This window comes from Daphnia pulex, chromosome 2 (assembly GCF_021134715.1).
Source record: "Daphnia pulex isolate KAP4 chromosome 2, ASM2113471v1".
In the NCBI taxonomy this organism is placed as follows: Eukaryota; Metazoa; Arthropoda; class Branchiopoda; order Diplostraca; family Daphniidae; genus Daphnia; species Daphnia pulex.
In genome coordinates this window covers 7,074,042-7,092,254 of record NC_060018.1, presented here as the reverse complement: position 1 = coordinate 7,092,254, position 18,213 = coordinate 7,074,042, and the positions used below count along the sequence as shown (strand labels likewise).

The 18,213-nt window shown below is 38.6% G+C and overlaps 2 long non-coding RNA genes and 8 other non-coding genes across 10 annotated transcripts; 3 read left to right on the top strand and 7 right to left on the bottom strand.

Moving 5' to 3' along the window:
• Positions 1-93: 93 nt before the first annotated feature.
• Positions 94-177, bottom strand: Trnar-ucu. Its single transcript is given in 2 exon segments — positions 94-129; positions 141-177. It is a non-coding gene; the product is annotated as a tRNA-Arg (tRNA).
• A 118-nt stretch (positions 178-295) lies between these two features.
• Positions 296-377, top strand: Trnas-uga. The gene has a single exon. It is a non-coding gene; the product is annotated as a tRNA-Ser (tRNA).
• A 1,688-nt stretch (positions 378-2,065) lies between these two features.
• Trnas-cga lies at positions 2,066-2,147 on the bottom strand. Its single transcript has one exon. It is a non-coding gene; the product is annotated as a tRNA-Ser (tRNA).
• Positions 2,148-2,224: 77 nt separating this feature from the next.
• On the bottom strand, positions 2,225-2,298 carry Trnai-aau. The gene has a single exon. It is a non-coding gene; the product is annotated as a tRNA-Ile (tRNA).
• A 268-nt stretch (positions 2,299-2,566) lies between these two features.
• Positions 2,567-2,650, bottom strand: Trnar-ucu. Its single transcript is given in 2 exon segments — positions 2,567-2,602; positions 2,614-2,650. It is a non-coding gene; the product is annotated as a tRNA-Arg (tRNA).
• Positions 2,651-2,768: 118 nt separating this feature from the next.
• On the top strand, positions 2,769-2,850 carry Trnas-uga. The gene has a single exon. It is a non-coding gene; the product is annotated as a tRNA-Ser (tRNA).
• Positions 2,851-3,916: 1,066 nt separating this feature from the next.
• Trnas-cga lies at positions 3,917-3,998 on the bottom strand. The gene has a single exon. It is a non-coding gene; the product is annotated as a tRNA-Ser (tRNA).
• Positions 3,999-4,615: 617 nt separating this feature from the next.
• Positions 4,616-4,697, top strand: Trnas-uga. Its single transcript has one exon. It is a non-coding gene; the product is annotated as a tRNA-Ser (tRNA).
• A 9,257-nt stretch (positions 4,698-13,954) lies between these two features.
• Positions 13,955-14,857, bottom strand: LOC124188591. The gene is made up of 3 exons (XR_006872414.1): positions 14,654-14,857; positions 14,268-14,583; positions 13,955-14,206 (listed from the first exon to the last, which is right to left on the bottom strand). It is a non-coding gene; the product is annotated as an uncharacterized LOC124188591 (long non-coding RNA).
• A 1,066-nt stretch (positions 14,858-15,923) lies between these two features.
• LOC124188590 lies at positions 15,924-16,459 on the bottom strand. The gene is made up of 3 exons (XR_006872413.1): positions 16,393-16,459; positions 16,245-16,281; positions 15,924-15,977 (listed from the first exon to the last, which is right to left on the bottom strand). It is a non-coding gene; the product is annotated as an uncharacterized LOC124188590 (long non-coding RNA).
• Between the last annotated feature and the right edge of the window lie 1,754 nt (positions 16,460-18,213).

The window sequence follows — 18,213 nt, the reverse complement described above, 5'->3', positions numbered from 1 at the left end:
GATATATTTGTAGTTTTATTGATCTGACATTATTCCCCATGGTTTGTGGTTAACTACTACTCATCATGAACTAATAGTTTCGTCATATGCTATTAATCGTGGCGGGACTCGAACCCGCAATTTTCGGATAACTACTTTCATAGAAGTCCGACGCCTTATCCATTAGGCCACACGACCTACACTTAAAGAAAGTGCTAGGATTTTGCATCTCTCATTTAACCTGCTCTTCAGTAAGGTCAAACGGAAATTTTGGTGAACCAATAAATATTATTACTAGATTGTCTGAAAATTCGGGGCAGTTTTGGCCGAGTGGTTAAGGCGATAGACTTGAAATCTATTCCTCTCTGAGGGCGTAGGTTCGAACCCTACCAACTGCGGTGAATTGCCATTTGTTTCACATGCTAGTATTTTCTAGTGGAACAACTCATTTTCAATCGTTTACTAATATCTCAAATTTACGCATGATTACAAATATGATCTGTGCAGTCATGGGTATCCTAGGTCCAAGGATCTATCTCGGAGCCATAGACCGTGACCTGTCACTTGGGGTTTCCAGAAACGTGTCTATTTTTCAGAGGCCAGTGCCGAAATGCATTATGGCGGTCTTTAAGTGTAGTTTACAAACACAAAATGTAGTCAGAGACAAATTATAGGATGAAAGAATGTGAACTCATTTTGTTTACGAAGAATAGAAAAACGTCCGTACTTCCGTCCGTAAAAGATCTATAAGCAATCGTAAATTTAAAAATGAACTCGAACGGAAAACTATTGCAATATCAATTATTAAGCCGGGTTAGCTCAGACGGTAGAGCGCGGGACTTTTAATCCTGAGGTCAAGGGTTCAAGTCCCTTATCGGGCGGCTAGTCTTTTGATTTTAGTTAGTATTTTTGGTTTTCCACCATTTATTATCAAGTTAATATCGTTTGAAATCATTCACCATTATGGGCAGAATTCATAGATGTTATAGACGACAACACGAGTTCTCATGGTGTTTCTTTATGTTAATTCCTACGATGTAGAGAAAGTGCGAACCAAAAGGAAGTACATTCGGATATAGGTCGTGGAACATACACAAATAATGAAATGAGATAGTGAGAAAGAGTATCCCTTATTGTGAGAGTAGAAAGCCTTGATATTTGATACAACTAATTGCAATAGTAAATGTATGTCCAGTTATAGAACTCGAAAGCTGTAAATAGAGTTTGTAGTTAAGATTATTCAAAAAACATGGTTTTCAAGATTGAGACGATGTCCACAGACGGTAATCGCTGTATGTTTATATAACATGGGACGTTTGGCTATCTTCTAGGAAAAAGCTTTGCGTCATTCCTCCGATAGGAGATTCAACATAACTCAGCCTTTGTGGCCTAATGGATAAGGCACCGGCCTCCTAAGCCGGGGATTGCGAGATCGAGTTTCGCCAGAGGTAGCGAGCAACCGAAACTATAATTATCGAAAATCGTCGTTAATTTGGCAATTACTTGTATTTTGTTTTACTGTTTTCAAGCAAAAATTTTCATTGGTACAAGTGTTGGGAAATCGCTGAAATGGCATGCTTAAACTTGGAAACCTTTGCCAGTGACAATTACTTGGCAGCGGAACTTATTCTGCTGTTTTACAGGTGAACTCTGACTCTCTCATCCTTCTCTGCCGTCTTCACTGGTTCCTGGAGCAACAACGCGCTGAATTCAAGACGCTGGTCATGATGGTAAGGTGCATTCTCGGCAACGTGTACTTGTTGTCTCTCATCTACTTTTAGAAACTATCTAAACCTGGCCTACGATCACAGACCTCGACTTCGATGGACCTGACTGTTCTTACCACTCGTACGGACCATTGTTGAGAGCATGCCTTATCCAGGGTCACCCCGTTGCTTAGTTTGTCTTGTCTTGTCCAGGGCCATCACATATGCTAAAGACCTAAAGACCTTTCGTTCTTCTCTCACTGTGTACTCCCCTACTGATTTTAAACTTGGATGTTCTCCCAAAAAATGACTAGAAATAACTTCTGGCGTCACTTGATCAAATGTTGTGTAGTTACATTTACCAATAAAATGCCACAAAACGCAGATAGTAGGATTCGAACCTACGCTCCAAGATGGAAACTGATTTCGAGTCAGTCGCCTTAACCACTCGGCCATATCTGCATTAAATGTTTTAGCAAAATATTTCGAATCTATCAGTACCTTTTTAGAGTGGAAAATATTTAATGGAAGAATTATAGTGGCCCGTAAGAGGATCGAACTCATGACCTCCGCGTTATTAGCACGGCGCTCTAACCAACTGAGCTAACAGGCCAATAAATTCTTAATATATTAATCAAAGGTTCATTCATCATCAGTTAGGTATACTCTGTGTGTCTTTAGAGAGAATGATTTAAGTTATCTACCAAGCAACGCTATATCAGCAGCACATTTCAATCGTCACTGTGAAGGCAATGCAAGCCAGTGATATTCATTGAGTGTTCGAGATATATTTGTAGTTTTATTGATCTGACATGATTGATTCCCCATGGTTTGTGGTTAACTACTACTCATCATGAACTAATAGTTTCGTCATATGCTATTAATCGTGGCGGGACTCGAACCCGCAATTTTCGGATAACTACTTTCATAGAAGTCCGACGCCTTATCCATTAGGCCACACGACCTACACTTAAAGAAAGTGCTAGGATTTTGCATCTCTCATTTAACCTGCTCTTCAGTAAGGTCAAACGGAAATTTTGGTGAACCAATAAATATTATTACTAGATTGTCTGAAAATTCGGGGCAGTTTTGGCCGAGTGGTTAAGGCGATAGACTTGAAATCTATTCCTCTCTGAGGGCGTAGGTTCGAACCCTACCAACTGCGGTGAATTGCCATTTGTTTCACATGCTAGTATTTTCTAGTGGAACAACTCATTTTCAATCGTTTACTAATATCTCAAATTTACGCATGATTACAAATATGATCTGTGCAGTCATGGGTATCCCTCATTGTGAGAGTAGAAAGCCTTGATATTTGATACAACTAATTGCAATAGTAAATGTATGTCCAGGTATAGAACTCGAATAAATAGAGTTTGTAGTTAAGATTATTCAAAAAACATGGTTTTCAAGATTGAGACGATGTCCACAGACGGTAATCGCTGTATGTTTATATAACATGGGACGTTTGGCTATCTTCTAGGAAAAAGCTTTGCGTCATTCCTCGGATAGGAGATTCAACATAACTCAGCCTTTGTGGCCTAATGGATAAGGCACCGGCCTTCTAAGCCGGGGTTTGAGAGTTCAAGTCTCGCCAGAGGTAGCGAGCAACCGAAACTATAATTATCGAAAATCGTCGTTAAATTGGCAATTACTTGTCTATGGTTTTACTGTTTTCAAGCAAAAATTTTCATTGGTCCAAGTGTTGGGAAATCGCTGAAATGGCATGCTTAAACTTGGAAACCTTTGCCAGTGACAATTACTTGGCAGCGGAACTTATTCTGCTGTTTTACAGGTGAACTCTGACTCTCTCATCCTTCTCTGCCGTCTTCACTGGTTCCTGGAGCAACAACGCGCTGAATTCAAGACGCTGGTCATGATGGTAAGGTGCATTCTCGGCAACGTGTACTTGTTGTCTCTCATCTACTTTTAGAAACTATCTAAACCTGGCCTACGATCACAGACCTCGACTTCGATGGACCTGACTGTTCTTACCACTCGTACGGACCATTGTTGAGAGCATGCCTTATCCAGGGTCACCCCGTTGCTTAGTTTGTCTTGTCTTGTCCAGGGCCATCACATATGCTAAAGACCTAAAGACCTTTCGTTCTTCTCTCACTGTGTACTCCCCTACTGATTTTAAACTTGGATGTTCTCCCAAAAAATGACTAGACCTGGCGTCACTTGATCAAATGTTGTGTAGTTACATTTACCAATAAAATGCCACAAAACGCAGATAGTAGGATTCGAACCTACGCTCCAAGATGGAAACTGATTTCGAGTCAGTCGCCTTAACCACTCGGCCATATCTGCATTAAATTTTTTTACAAAATATTTCGAATCTATCAGTACCTTTTTAGAGTGGAAAATATTTAATGGAAGAATTATAGTGGCCCGTAAGAGGATCGAACTCATGACCTCCGCGTTATTAGCACGGCGCTCTAACCAACTGAGCTAAAAGGCCAATAAATTCTTTATATATTAATCAAAGATTCATTCATCATCAGTTAGGTATACTCTGTGTGTCTTTAGAGAGAATGATTTAAGTTATCTACCAAGCAACGCTATATCAGTAGCACATTTCAATCGTCACTGTGAAGGCAATGCAAGCCAGTGATATTCATTGAGTGTTCCAGATATATTTGTAGTTTTATTGATCTGACATGATTCCCCATGGTTTGTAGTTAACTACTACTCATCATGAACTAATAGTTTCGTCATATGCTATTAATCGTGGCGGGACTCGAACCCGCAATTTTCGGATAACTACTTTCATAGAAGTCCGACGCCTTATCCATTAGGACACACGAACTACACTTAAAGAAAGTGCTAGGATTTTGCATCTCTCATTTAACCTGCTCTTCAGTAAGGTCAAACGGAAATTTTGGTGAACCAATAAATATTATTACTAGATTGTCTGAAAATTCGGGGCAGTTGTGGCCGAGTGGTTAAGGCGATAGACTTGAAATCTATTCCTCTTTAAGGGTGTAGGTTCGAACCCTACCAACTGCGGTGAATTGCCATTTGCTTCACATGCTAGTATTTTCTATTGGAACAACTCATTTTCAATCGTTTACTAATATCTCAAATTTACCCATGATTACAAATATGATCTGTGCAGTCATGGGTATCCTAGGTCCCGGGATCTATCTCGGAGCCATAGACCGTGACCTGTCACTTGGGGTTTCCAGAAACGTGTCTATTTTTCAGAGGCCAGTGCCGAAATGCATTATGGTGGTCTTTAAGTGTAGTTTACAAACATCAAATATAGTCAGAGATTAATTATAGGATGACAGAATGTGTACCTATTTTGTTTACGAAGAATGCATAAGTAAAGTGAAATGCTATTTACATAAAACTAATATTATTGCCAATGTCCTTTATGCATATTTGAGGACTGAGCTAGCAATCGTAAGAGCATGATATTGCAAGTGTTGCTTGTTCTCGTGTTGTCTTGACACCAGCAACAATTTCAGTGCCGTCACTTGGGTAATAATTTTTGTTATTTTCATTCCTATGTTCTGTTTGATATGTATGAATGATGCATGACTTGCACCAATGCCGTTCATTACATCGAAAACTGAAATTCACTTGTTTATTTTCAATATAAAACTAAGGTTTAAACACTGTCACTTTACAATCTTTCCTAACTTGTTTTTGTTTCTGTCAATGTTTTTTCGTAACCCAAATTAAATAATTCCCTAACTATTCCCCAATTAGTAGCATCATGTACAGTGGGTACCTAAAGTATCCGTACGGCTGAGAGGAGCAGTACGGAAAACGCGTTTTTCAAAACGCTCCCATAAATTGAATTCTCGTTGGAATGCAATAAAATTTTTTTGTAAGGTTAAGATTAGGGTGGGGTTTCATCTGATTTTTTTTGGGAATTTTTCAACAACGCGATATGTGGTTTTTATCGCGTTGCGAAAGTATCCGTACGGCCGAGAGGCCTAGTAGGGAAATGGGCTTACTTTGGAGGCCTCTTATTCGGTAAATAAGTAACATTAAAGGGTGGGAAAGTTCTTAAAAAAAAGAGCTGCATTAGCTCTATATGTGGTCATAAGATCACATTTTTTAAGTTTCATTTATAGTAATGAAATCAAAAATGAAAACACGAATTATAAGTTTTCCGTTTTCTTCCCCTCGATTCCCCATCACCAGTGTTGCCATATCCCAAAATCTCTTTCTTCCCTTGGACGGAAGAGGGAGAAAGAGAAAGGGTAAATATTTTTTGATATGGCAACACTGGTGATGGGGAATCGAGGGGAAGAAAACGGAAAACTTATAATTCGTGTTTTCATTTTTGATTTCATTACTATAAATGAAACTTAAAAAATGTGATCTTATGACCACATATAGAGCTAATGCAGCTCTTTTTTTTAAGAACTTTCCCACCCTTTAATGTTACTTATTTACCGAATAAGAGGCCTCCAAAGTAAGCCCATTTCCCTACTAGGCCTCTCGGCCGTACGGATACTTTCGCAACGCGATAAAAACCACATATCGCGTTGTTGAAAAATTCCCAAAAAAAATCAGATGAAACTTCACCCTAATCTTAACCTTACAAAAAAATTTTATTGCATTCCAACGAGAATTCAATTTATGGGAGCGTTTTGAAAAACGCGTTTTCCGTACTGCTCCTCTCAGCCGTACGGATACTTTAGGTACCCACTGTACATGTTGACAGCAGTCATCGAAAACTGTTATGACAAGGTCACACTCGTGGCATAAAAAATGTCGTCGATTACATGCAAACCATCAAATTTGGTAATCTATTCAATTTTAAATTATTCGTCGAAGTGCTAATTACAAATTTCACAAATGAATTCATTAATCGAAGATTTCAAGAGAATCCAAATTCTTGTAATTTTTTTCACAAGTGTTCAATAGTTGTCAACAAGCCTCGGACTTTCTTGATTTGTCCTATTTGTTTACTTTTCTGTTCAGTGATTAAGACGACCAACAACATTTCAATTGACACACACACTGGCCATAAAGTGATGCCATACCCACTACTTTGCCAAATAAAGTTGAATTCCATTCGTATGGCTGATTGAAATTGAAACTTCTGTGTATTTTTGTTGTTTTTCAACAAAAAATGCTGTATTGGGGTTGTGAGTATCTTTCTCTTCCACGAAAAAAATGCGAGGAGCGAAGAGAAAGCAATGTGATACAGAGTCGGGGGGAACAAGGAGTACACATTTAAAAAAAATCTGATTCTAACCAGAGCTATAGACTAGGAGTCTATAGCTCTGGTCTTACAAAATTATCCAAATTTCTAGAAAATGTCCAACAAAAAATTCTGTGTTGGGGTTGTGATTATCTCTCTCTTCTAATTAAAAAAAAGAGAGGAGCGAAGATAAGGTAATCTGATACAGAGTCGGGGGAACAAGTTAAAGCTTTTAATCAGCATTTGGAGACACGACTACTTCTGTAACATGGTTCCGCTCCTGCTTTTTATTCCTTTCTTTTTTATTACACCAGCCTCCACTGTCGTCTTGTGGGGTGGGGAGGGGGTCATCAGGCTCACCAGGGCCACCTTGCAGGCCGACTGGACGTCCGTTTTCTCTTCCAGGATGGCGTTGACCTGATGCGGCGTCAAAACTTTAATAAATTTAGGGGGGGAACTTTTTTGGATGACGGCCCAGATAGTGGATCGTCTGCGCCACCAGCTTTGGTGTGATTCCGAGTCTTGGCGAATGCCAGGCATAACGGTGGTGGGAACGAGACTGGGCTGCCGCTAGGGCAGCCGCTCGTCATCAGGTGATTTAAGAGGAAGCCGATGGCCCGGATGATGTTGGAAAGGATGGGAACCCAGTCGTCCTCCAGGTAACTTAGGAGTACGCGGTGCAACTTATCGCGCTATTCCGGCGTGTAGACGTTCTCGGCCGCTTCTTTGAGGGCCACTGAGAGACAGGCGCTCTTTCCGTGACGCAGAGTCCAGTCTAGCGACGGATCGTCTTGAATCAAGTAGTCGTTAAATAGAGTTACCAGTTCGTCGGCGGGCAGGTGACGGAAGAGGGCGCCAAAACATCCGGCGGTGGCCGATCGCGTTTTTTCTTTGACTGCAGACTGGCCAAGATGGACTTGCGGATGGGCTCACTCATCTTGTCGCCGGCCTGAGTGATAACGGCTCTGAGGGCATGCAGCGACGTCTCCTTGAATGACGAGTTTTCTGTTTTCTTGGTTTTTGTGTAGATCTTGTAAAACAGTGGATCGACGCGCTCTTGACCAAATACTAATTGACTCAGCAGACGACTTGCCGCCTCAAGACGGACTTGACGGTTCTGATCGCTCAACCATTTCACAAAATTTTTTTTTCTTGTTTTTATAGAGGCATGTATGGTCCAATGACTTTTAAATTGTACAATTTGGAGGCCATCTTCATGTATGCTTTAACTTTCGCCAGCTGTTTTTTTTCGCCTCCTCCATCTCTTGGTACACTAGAACAGAAATTTATATAAATTAATAATGCGATATTTTCTCAAAGAACACAACATGAATGCTTACAGCTTCCTTTGATGAAAAATTTAAGTCGGCAAATGTATTGCTCACCCCGAAAAAGTTTACTTTTCGGGGTGATGTCACATCTCATGGTTGGTAACAACTCATCCAAGACCCGCACAACAATCTGAGGATGGTAATAGCCATTGATCCTCATTTCTTTTTCTATCTGTTTTTTGTAGAATTTAAACGAAGTTCCTGGCAGGAACGCCCTATTAATTATTCAAATAAAAAATTATGATTTGAATAATATTTAAAAAATTTGAATATAATAACTTACCAAGTCATAAACTTGTCCACACAAAGACGGTTTATGTACTTGAGCAGGATGAAATTTTTGGATTGCTCCATTACTGAATGATTGAAAGTAATGGATCTCCGTAGACGGTCAAACGTGCCTGATGGAGATTCTTCAACTTGACTGTGTCTAGTTCAAAGGATGTACCGGCGTACTTTGAAAGAAATCCAAAATGAAGTTGGTGATGATTTTTTTCGACGTATTTCATTGCGTGACAGGTGAATCGGAATGATTGTAATGTTGGGTCGTTGGCACAAATAATTATCCTAAACATTTCACTTTAGATATGTCTTTTTCCTGATCCTTTTGTCTGGAAAATGGCCATGTTTTGGCTGTCTGTTAGCCAGTAGATAGTTAATGCTTTGTTAGTAGACACGCCGATCCGTTCGTAGTATTCAAGAGTCCTCGTGACTGCTATTAGTTACGTCCACTGCTATGTCCACATGACGATTCTCGTTCAACTCACTCAACACGCCCCGAGATTAGAGATGTTCACCTTTGATAGAGAAACGCAAGTAGCAAAACTGGAGGCGTCACTGGCCAAAATATTTTCTTCATTTTTTCGAGCATGGTTGGCAACGAAGCTTTGTTTCGTGAAATAGTTTGGAGGACCGATGATTGACACAACTGATATTTCGTTGGCTGCCGATCGGTTAATTGTCAAATTTGTAGCAATTCTCGACAAAGAATTTCATCCCGTTGATGAACTCTTCACTCATAACTAAGCACGTGCTCCATTCTCTTTACTCGGCGGCCTTGTCCAAATCAATATACGCTGCTCTTGCGGCCATGACAACAACTGGTCCTATAGCCGGTTCTATGGCTACAATTTCTCCAAGTGTACTGGAGAGATTCAGCTATTTTAGCGATTTCAGCGAGATCCCTGTCTGAAATAAACTTTGACCCATGGTTAATCGTTTTGTTAACTTGTTGTAAGCTGAGCTGTTAATTTTTTTGTTACTGCAAGTCGTACCGCCACGCTGCTGGTGTCAATGATGAAGCCCAAGTTCTCTTTCGATTGACTTGCGTCACCTCTTTGATCAGATTTCTTGGCTTCAATAATGAATTCTGACTATTGCAAAACATCGTAAATATATACGATATGCTCTTCTGCTTGGCGTTGTGAAACTGCTGTTACTCTGCCATCGTCCAAATAGATTGAATGACGCATTTCTTTCACGTGTAAAACAGCGTTGACCGGCTTAAGGATCTTTGTGATACAGTGGACAGCAGAGGAGAGTCCAAAGGGAAGATTGAGGAAGATGAGATATTGAATCTCGCCGTTCGGCTTTGGTATGGCTGCGCCGAGATATTTTGTTTGACAGGGTGGATTTTTATGTGCTGATAGGCCACCTTTAGATCATAAGTTATCTGGTAGTCTTGGTCTCGTGTCAATTACAATAATCGCTGGAAGTGCTCGCTGAGAGCGTAACCTTTTGTTCCTTGATGCTCAGATTTACACATCTTGACCCATCCCAGCAAAGTCTCTTCTTATTCGAACCGTCTTTTCCGTCTTTAGATTCAATAATCTCATCTGAATTCCTGTAAAAAACAAATTGTATTTGTTTGTGGCTAATGACAAATAAAACTCGATTTGAGATCGCGCAATTAAAAAGTGTAATGGCCATTTTATTGAATCAGTCAAAATTAATTACTCCTTGTGGGTGTTTTTGGGACAGTTTCTGACAAAATGATCCGTTGCTCCGCACAAATAACATTTCCTTTCTTCTTTGACCGTCGTTTGTCTCCCTCATCAGGGATAGCCTCCACGCCCTCTTGGCGTATATCCTTCCTGATAGCCGCCAGACGGTCCAGCTCCGGAATCGCCGTATTGTGTATAACCTCCAAATCGTTTGGGAAACGTATGAGAAATGTAGATGGCACATGATTCAACTGGTTTTTCTACGGTTAACTCCCAAGCAACTCTAGAAGCTTTGAGTATCTCTATAACAATAAAATTTGTAATTTTCAAAACATTGTCAAATTAAATTGTAAATGACAATTTCATTTGTAATTGTCACCTAGTTACTTTTTACCCTGTCAGTTCTGGTTTCTTTCAGACGAAAAAGAATTTAAATTTAGTATTATTAAATTATTTGTGGGAGTAGTGCATGGAAATGGCATTACTCACGAGTGAAGATCTCCCAAAAGATTCTGAATACACATACAACCTAAAAATTCCCAAAGATAAAGTTGGCCTGAATAAGGTGGCCCCAAATCATTTCTTGTGTTGACAATTTGTTAGTGAAGCATTTCAAAGAAGCTAAACATTTATCTTAGGGATTCATTTGATGCTGTTATTGAAATGGTTTAAAAATTAACCATTCATAGGCACATCGTCACATCACATAAAATTTCTTTCATACTGTAATTTCTCTACAAACATATGAAAATAAAATACTAACATGCTATTGAAATCACTAGTTATGCCATTTAAGTTTACAAGATGAGAGCGAAGACAAGAAGGGACAGAGGTTTCTTGACTTTGGACCATATCGTTCGTGTTGCAATAGCAATCATCGGCTATATTTAGATTGATTCTCAAACATAAAATTATTGGTAGTGGAGTCACAGCAAAACTGCATAATAATATTTAAAGTGTTAGTTTATTTCAGTATCATTAGTTTACTACAGTTATTCTTCTAAAATGTACTTAATATTATTATGGAATTACGGTTAGTTGAAATGTCTTATTTTACAGAGCTATCAGAATTTCTTTCGGACGATTAAAATCTAAAAACTGATATGTTGTTGGGGAATCACATTTTCTATTTCACTTAATTCTTGTTCAATTCCACTGACATGATATTTTTAATGACTTTAGAATCCGGTGATGAGTTCTAAAATGGAAACTCACCCTTGTTTCTTGTATGCTGCATGGAGAAGTTGCCATAAGATGTTTTCCAAAAGGACAATTCTTGTAAAGGAATAAAATTTCATCGTCAAGAAGCATCTATTTTTTTGCCAATCAATAATTATAAAGCTATAAATCGCTTTTGATTGGCCTTTTTACAATCAATCGGGCATTATCTTGTTAATTTTTTGGCGAAAGCCGCTAATTTTTAAGTATTATAGTTTAATGGGAAAACCTAATTTCGTCAATGGTGCTTGGCCATAAGGCGCCGTGTAAACCACGGCTGCCGCTAGCTGAAAATAATTTGACGGTCTGTCACTATTAATTTCATAAATAAACTATTTTACACGTTGTTTTTCTGAAAATTTGATAATTTATAAAATAAAAGACGTAAAACACGAGGGAATTTATTAATAATTTATTTATAATTAAAAGTACTATATTTTTTCGAAAATAAAAAAAAATAATTTAAAATTGATTTTTTTTACGTAATTTTTAATATTTTCACGGGGGGGTTTTGGATGTAACACTTTAAACACTACATTAACGAAGCTCATTTAAAAAATTTCTGGATACATTTTGTTCGAGGTTAACAATTAATTACCCTATACTAAAAACGAAATGTGGATCAGAGCTCGGGAAACAAGACAACTGATGCGGGAGATTTTTGAAAAGTCAGGAAACTGTAAGAACCATTGCAGCGTTACACCTCAAATAAGTCCTCTTATTATTACATAGACATCCTAATGTTGCCATTGCATTTGACAGCAAACTTCAACGGTCAATGCAGTTCGAAAGAAGAATTAAATGCCGTCCACACTCTATCGACGAAGCAGGGGAAGCTTTAATTAATAATCCACATTACAAGTATTTAATGTTCCAGCAATTCATTTATTTCATTACATTTATTAGGGAAACCCCGACCGAACTTTTTCCTAACTTTTCGTGCGATGTCAAATGTATGAAAAAAGAGAGAGTAAATTTTTGTTGGATACTATTACGTTATGGCGTTTTTATCCCAATAGTAGGACTAAAGATAGAAATTCCCTCTTTTATCATGGGAGGGTTCATACTGAAACAGGAACAACACTTGTTTTCATATCTAGAAATTATACCGATTTTGCGATCTTAGGAAGAGATAGCCTGCGACGCAAATTTTGCTAATCTTCCATTTCTTTTTGCGCAGCTTTTTAAATCCACGTTGCTGCCTATGCAGTAAGTTAATTTCAATTAAATTATGTTTTATATATATTTGATTCATAGCGCTGCTAAAAGTGAGAGTGCACTCTCACTTTTTGTTCCCTACTATTCATGGTAGATTCTTTCATTTTACTATCATAAGTTGGGAAAAAGTAGAGAAAAACCCCAATTTCTCTACTTTCCCATACCTTTAGTAAGAAAATGGCACATTGTAACCGTACGAAACTTTTAGCTAGTTCTATACTAGAAATTGCTAAAAGAATAGTGAAATGGGGTATTTCCAAAGGTCTTGATTTTGTGAAATATAACTAACAAACTCTAAGAACCTTATCGTCATACATTTGCCAGAGCTAAATACAAAATACCAGTACTATTACATGTACCAGTACCAGTACTATTACTACTATTACATGGAAAAGCTATAACACAAATACAAACCCCGCTAATTGTCCTTTAGCAGCAATTAACAACAATTGTCGCCAATTTTCGTTTTCAACAGCCACTAAAGTGACCTTAAGTTTCTGAATATCAACTAAGCCTATACTCATCAGAATAAACACCACGGTAATGAAGTTCAGATATTTAAATGCATTTCCCCTGTTCTTGTGCCACATCAAATTTCTTTCGCATACTAAAACCGTGGTACCCAAACGAGAATCAGCCACTCGGTTACAGGCGTATTATTTTATGAGCATTACTTTCTCTTCCAGCGAACCTTTAGTTTTTGGAAATTGTTTCTGTGTCTGCTCGATTGAAACACGATGTTGCGTTTCTTAGGTGTAATTTTCCTCCCCTGGGTGACCTTAAAAATATTTCACGCACTTTTATGATGTTTCTTTTTCCTGGAATGTGGGGAAATCCTATTTCACCTTTTTCTCCCACTTTATACTGGTATCTTTTGAGACCCCTTTTGACACCAATGATTTGTTTTTAGCTCTTTGTAGCATCAAGAATTATTTTCATCTGACTTGGATGGTGGCTTGCTGTTGTTGTTTTTTTACTAATGACTTTTTCAAAGGCTGTTTTTATTTTTTGCACAGACTATTTACACAGACTATTTTTTCCTCTCACCATCATATCTGCTTATGAAGACATGCCAAAAAGTCGTGCGCAGTTTACGCCGATGCGCACCACAGCGACCGATAGCAGAACTAAGATTGTTATTACGCTTGACACCATTTGTAGGCCAGATCCCTTGTTCGAGAACCGTCTGCTTGTCGAACAAAGGATCTGGCCTACAAATGGTGTCAATTGTAATAACAATCTTAGTTCTGCTATCGGCCGCTGTGGTGCGCATCGGCGTAAACTGCGCACGACTTTTTGGCATGTCATCTACTTTTTTATTGGACTAACATCTATATACTCTTAACTATATACGTTCAGAAAAATTCTCTTGACAAGATGACTTCGATAACATATTGAAAAATGTGTTTATGTAAACCGTATGGAGAAATGTGACATACTATGTACAGAAATTCAATTTTCAAGTCCGAAACAAGTTTAACATTAAAGCAAATATAATTTAAAACATTCAAAAGTTATTCCAAAAGAAATTCAAATTTTTACTTTTAAGTTTTAACGTTAAATAATTAGTTATCGTCTTACGTTAAATTACTGAAGAAATACAATACTTTCCAGTAGTAGTGATTTAGATTCCCTCCTTTCCTGTTGTAAGTAAAAACATAAGTTGTAGACAATTTTTTAAGTTCTACGATTTTTCTTATACTTTAACCGCTTCTCTTCTTTTGCTGCTTCCTACGTTTCTTTTGGACATTCCCTCGTAGATTATTTTTGACTTTCCCTCGTTTTTTCTTCTTCACTTTCCCTCATTTATTCTTCTTGAATTTCCCTCGTTGATTCTTCTTGAATTTCCCTCCTCCATTCTTTTGAACTTTGCCATTTTGTTTCTTGACATTTCTCTCTTCCAAAATTTTAGGTAGCTTGTCCATTTTCATAGCGTCTTCAAGAGTGATAACCGAAGCAACTTTCATAATAAATCTACCTCTCTTTTGAGGCCACTCACCAAGAAATAGTGGCTTCATCTGAAAAAAACAAGCAAAACAATCATTGGTGTTAGATTTACTATTGCCATTTAATTGTGTTTTGTCTTACATTTTGTAAATAATCAGCATTAAAGATTATCATGCAGTTTATGTGCCAAGTTTCACTTTTAATGTAGCTTTTGCAAAACTTTCTAAGAATGTACAACTTACAACAATTTCCCGGCAGTGCGTAGCTTGAGAACAGAGTGGTTTGCTATCTAACACTGTTTTCAGTTGTCGTTGAAGACGTGCCATTACCACAGGCCCTGCTCCAACCGTTTGGATAAGTAGGCCGATAAGTTTTATCTCAAAGTTTGTCAAGATAATTTTCAAATAATGAGTCCAACTTCCAAATAGGAAGTACAGCCTGAGAAGAAACCAATTTTTTATTTGGGCTTCATAATCACATATTGTGATATGGTGTTTGGCATACCTGAAAAGTTAATGATATAAAAACAGCTGAAGACAACTGCTTAGAGTGAGTTCAAAGTCACTAGCTTGCCTTGGGTGAATCCAACTTCCAAACGCCTGAGAACAAACATTTGGTTAGGGTTATTTCATGCTTACATATTGTGATATGGTGTATGGCATATCTGAAAAGTGAATGATATCAAGACAGCTGAAGACGTAGAGTGATTCCAAATTCAATTCATTCAAGATCCAACCGGAATGCAGCTGCCATATTGATTTGTTATCATCAAAACAAATATTTATTATTGCAAATGATGAAAACGATAAAATTTACACTTACCCCAATCGAATTGAAGATCCGTCGGGTTTTTGGGAAACTTCGGTTGCTTCTTTCGTTGCAACGCCCTAATAATGTTGTCCTTCACTGGGAGATTGCGCGATGGATCTTTTGCGAACTCCACCATCATTTTTTTCTCTACTACTCCCCTAGCTGAGGCTAGCGGATTGCTGATAGCCTGTGCCTTCGCTTTCATGAGAACTGAAGCATCCCTAGAGATGTCCAGGTTGGTTGAGCAGGTATGAGGTACTCTGAGGGTGAAGTTGGCATCACATTGCGACACCCGAGAACGGCAGAAATTCGGGTTTGTGTGCTTATCCCACGCTACCGATCGCTTGTTGGTCCGCTTCTCGTGGTAGCTGTGACCAACCCCATCGAATAACGTATTGCGGTCGCTGAAAAATAAAACACATTACTTGGGAAATAAAACATAAACGAAATAATTTGCATACTTTTTCATCGCTTTCTCTGTGATGTGCCAGACAGGCTCATCATCGTCGGATGACTTGAGATCATCATCTTTAATTGTCGACATCCTGGATGGCTATTGGCTTGTAGTGTAGCAGTTCGACAGCGTCTTCCGCAACTGGAACGGTAACTTCTAATCGGCTACTAGCTTCTCCAACGGGAGTGGTAGTAAACGTCACTAGAGAAAAATTCGATTAAATGAGATAAAAGTACACAAATACACTTGCGTCACCAATTCTTCATTTAACATTTGACGCATTCCATCGAGATCCATCATCTACCATAAGAATTTCAAGATTACCAAATTTAGACTGGGTTCGAACCCGGGTCGACCGGGTTGGATGGTTTAACGATAAGCACATAGTTAAGTAGTTGAAATATTTAATTTAATAATATGAGACCCTTATACATAGCAATTACTACTTTACAATTTAGAAAAACTTACTGGGCGTCCACGTTTAGCTGGTTGAGGAGGCTCAGCACTAATACAAATAAAATTACCCAATCACATCATGTGAATTCAATATTATCAGATTAATTATGACTAATGGTAGTCCTTTAGGAAAGTTCCAGTAGGCTATGCCATAACAAACCTGGAACGGTGATGTGCTCTAAAGGGAGGATTGGTTCCAAAACCACAGACAAAGCTCCGACCAGTGTTCCCGGTGTCCCAAAGGCGTAATGGATCTGTTGCTGAGCAAATTTGTGATAAGTTAACGAATTGATGTTGAGGTCAGCTGCCTATATTAGAAACCAACAAATGAAAACCACAAAAAATTAGGTGCCGCTTAAAAAAAGGAAAATATGCTTGAATTTCACCTGTAGACAAATTTAAGCAATATTGGATGTATGGCACAGTGATCCCCATCGACTGATAAACAAAAGTCCCTTAGGTGTCTTGTGTTGATTGACACAGGAATCCCAGAATGTTCTGATGGAAATGATGTAAGTCGGATCATTGGTTAACTTTGCCAACAATACCTGAAATTGAGCGTTCCTTGGCCGATTCACGGTCACTTTCGCGTTTTTAGTCGATCTTTTCCTGGTCTTCCAATACTTTGGCCAGGTCATTTTCCAAATATTCAACCTTCTTTCTGTATATTATATCTTCCCTTCTTCCTTCCTGCTGTATTTAACAGCTATCAGCCGGCCATGTTTCCTCCAGACTTGGAGAAAGAAAATTTGTTTGCGTGATTCTTCGTTCGACTTTCTCAGCTCTGATAGTGCATTCTCGGATGCAGTCTTAATATTTCCTGCCTCCATGGTTGTGATCACTGCCGTTTATGCGAGTATTCCGTTTTGTAAAGGAATCATAATTTCCCCAATGCTTCCAGTTGCTATAATAAATCAAATAGAAGAAGAACTAATTACAAGTTCTTTCTGTTTGGCTAACACAATATTTTTAAATAATATATTTGTTATTGTTATTCGTGTGTGTCAAATTAATGATTCGTCGCATTCATATGATTGAATTTGTCTTTTTTTGCGACCTGGTTGTCAACAGGCAGCTGTGTTTGGACCCATGGCTGTCAATCTACATCTTGTCTCATGACTATAACATGCAGCTCAATTCCTGACTGTGAACAGGCAATTGTAATGGAGCTCATGACTTCCCATATGCAGCACAGTTCCTGACTATCAACAGGTAAAAACTGTTTATGAACTCATGATTTCCAACATGCACCTTAGCTCATGACTATAGAAATGCAGCTTACAATTTGCCAACGACGTTGGGTTCAACTTCAACCTAGGTTTAAAAATTATAACTTTATTTGACAAAACTTACCCATCCAGTGATGGATGATATATCATGTGAAACCTAGAAGAAACAATTAAGAAAGAGTTGTCAACAAACCAGCCCTCATTGGGCATTTCGTTTCTGATATACGTGCAACTGGTTGATTGATTTGTTGCTGACTAGTGAATAAAAGACTTATGGCTCTCATGTAGCCAGCGGTGAGATTTGGTGTTGTAAGTTATGCTAAGTAGGTGCCCGGGGCGCAGTCGTGGCAAGGTGTGGTTGGGGGTTGAGATCCTATTGGCAGTTCATGGGCACAGCCTTTTTATTGGCCATCTTTTTGCCATGATTTTTCTGTAGCTGATGTGACCAATGGATTAATGCCAGTCCTGATGAGATCTCTGAAATGGATAAGCAATAAATGATTCATTGTCTCGAGGAACAGTGATATCGAGACGGTATATAGAGCTTTTTGTTAATTCAGGTGGCCGTCATTTCGAGTGCTCCATCTCCACTTTCAATGAATGCACGTGACTCGGTAAAGTGTACCTCACTTCCTCCTGCAGTAAATACTCCAACAGCGAATAGATTGATGCCGATAGAGGGAGTATAGAGAACGTCGCTGATAGTGCATTTCTTACTGACACCGTTGACTGATGTTACGATGTGTATATTT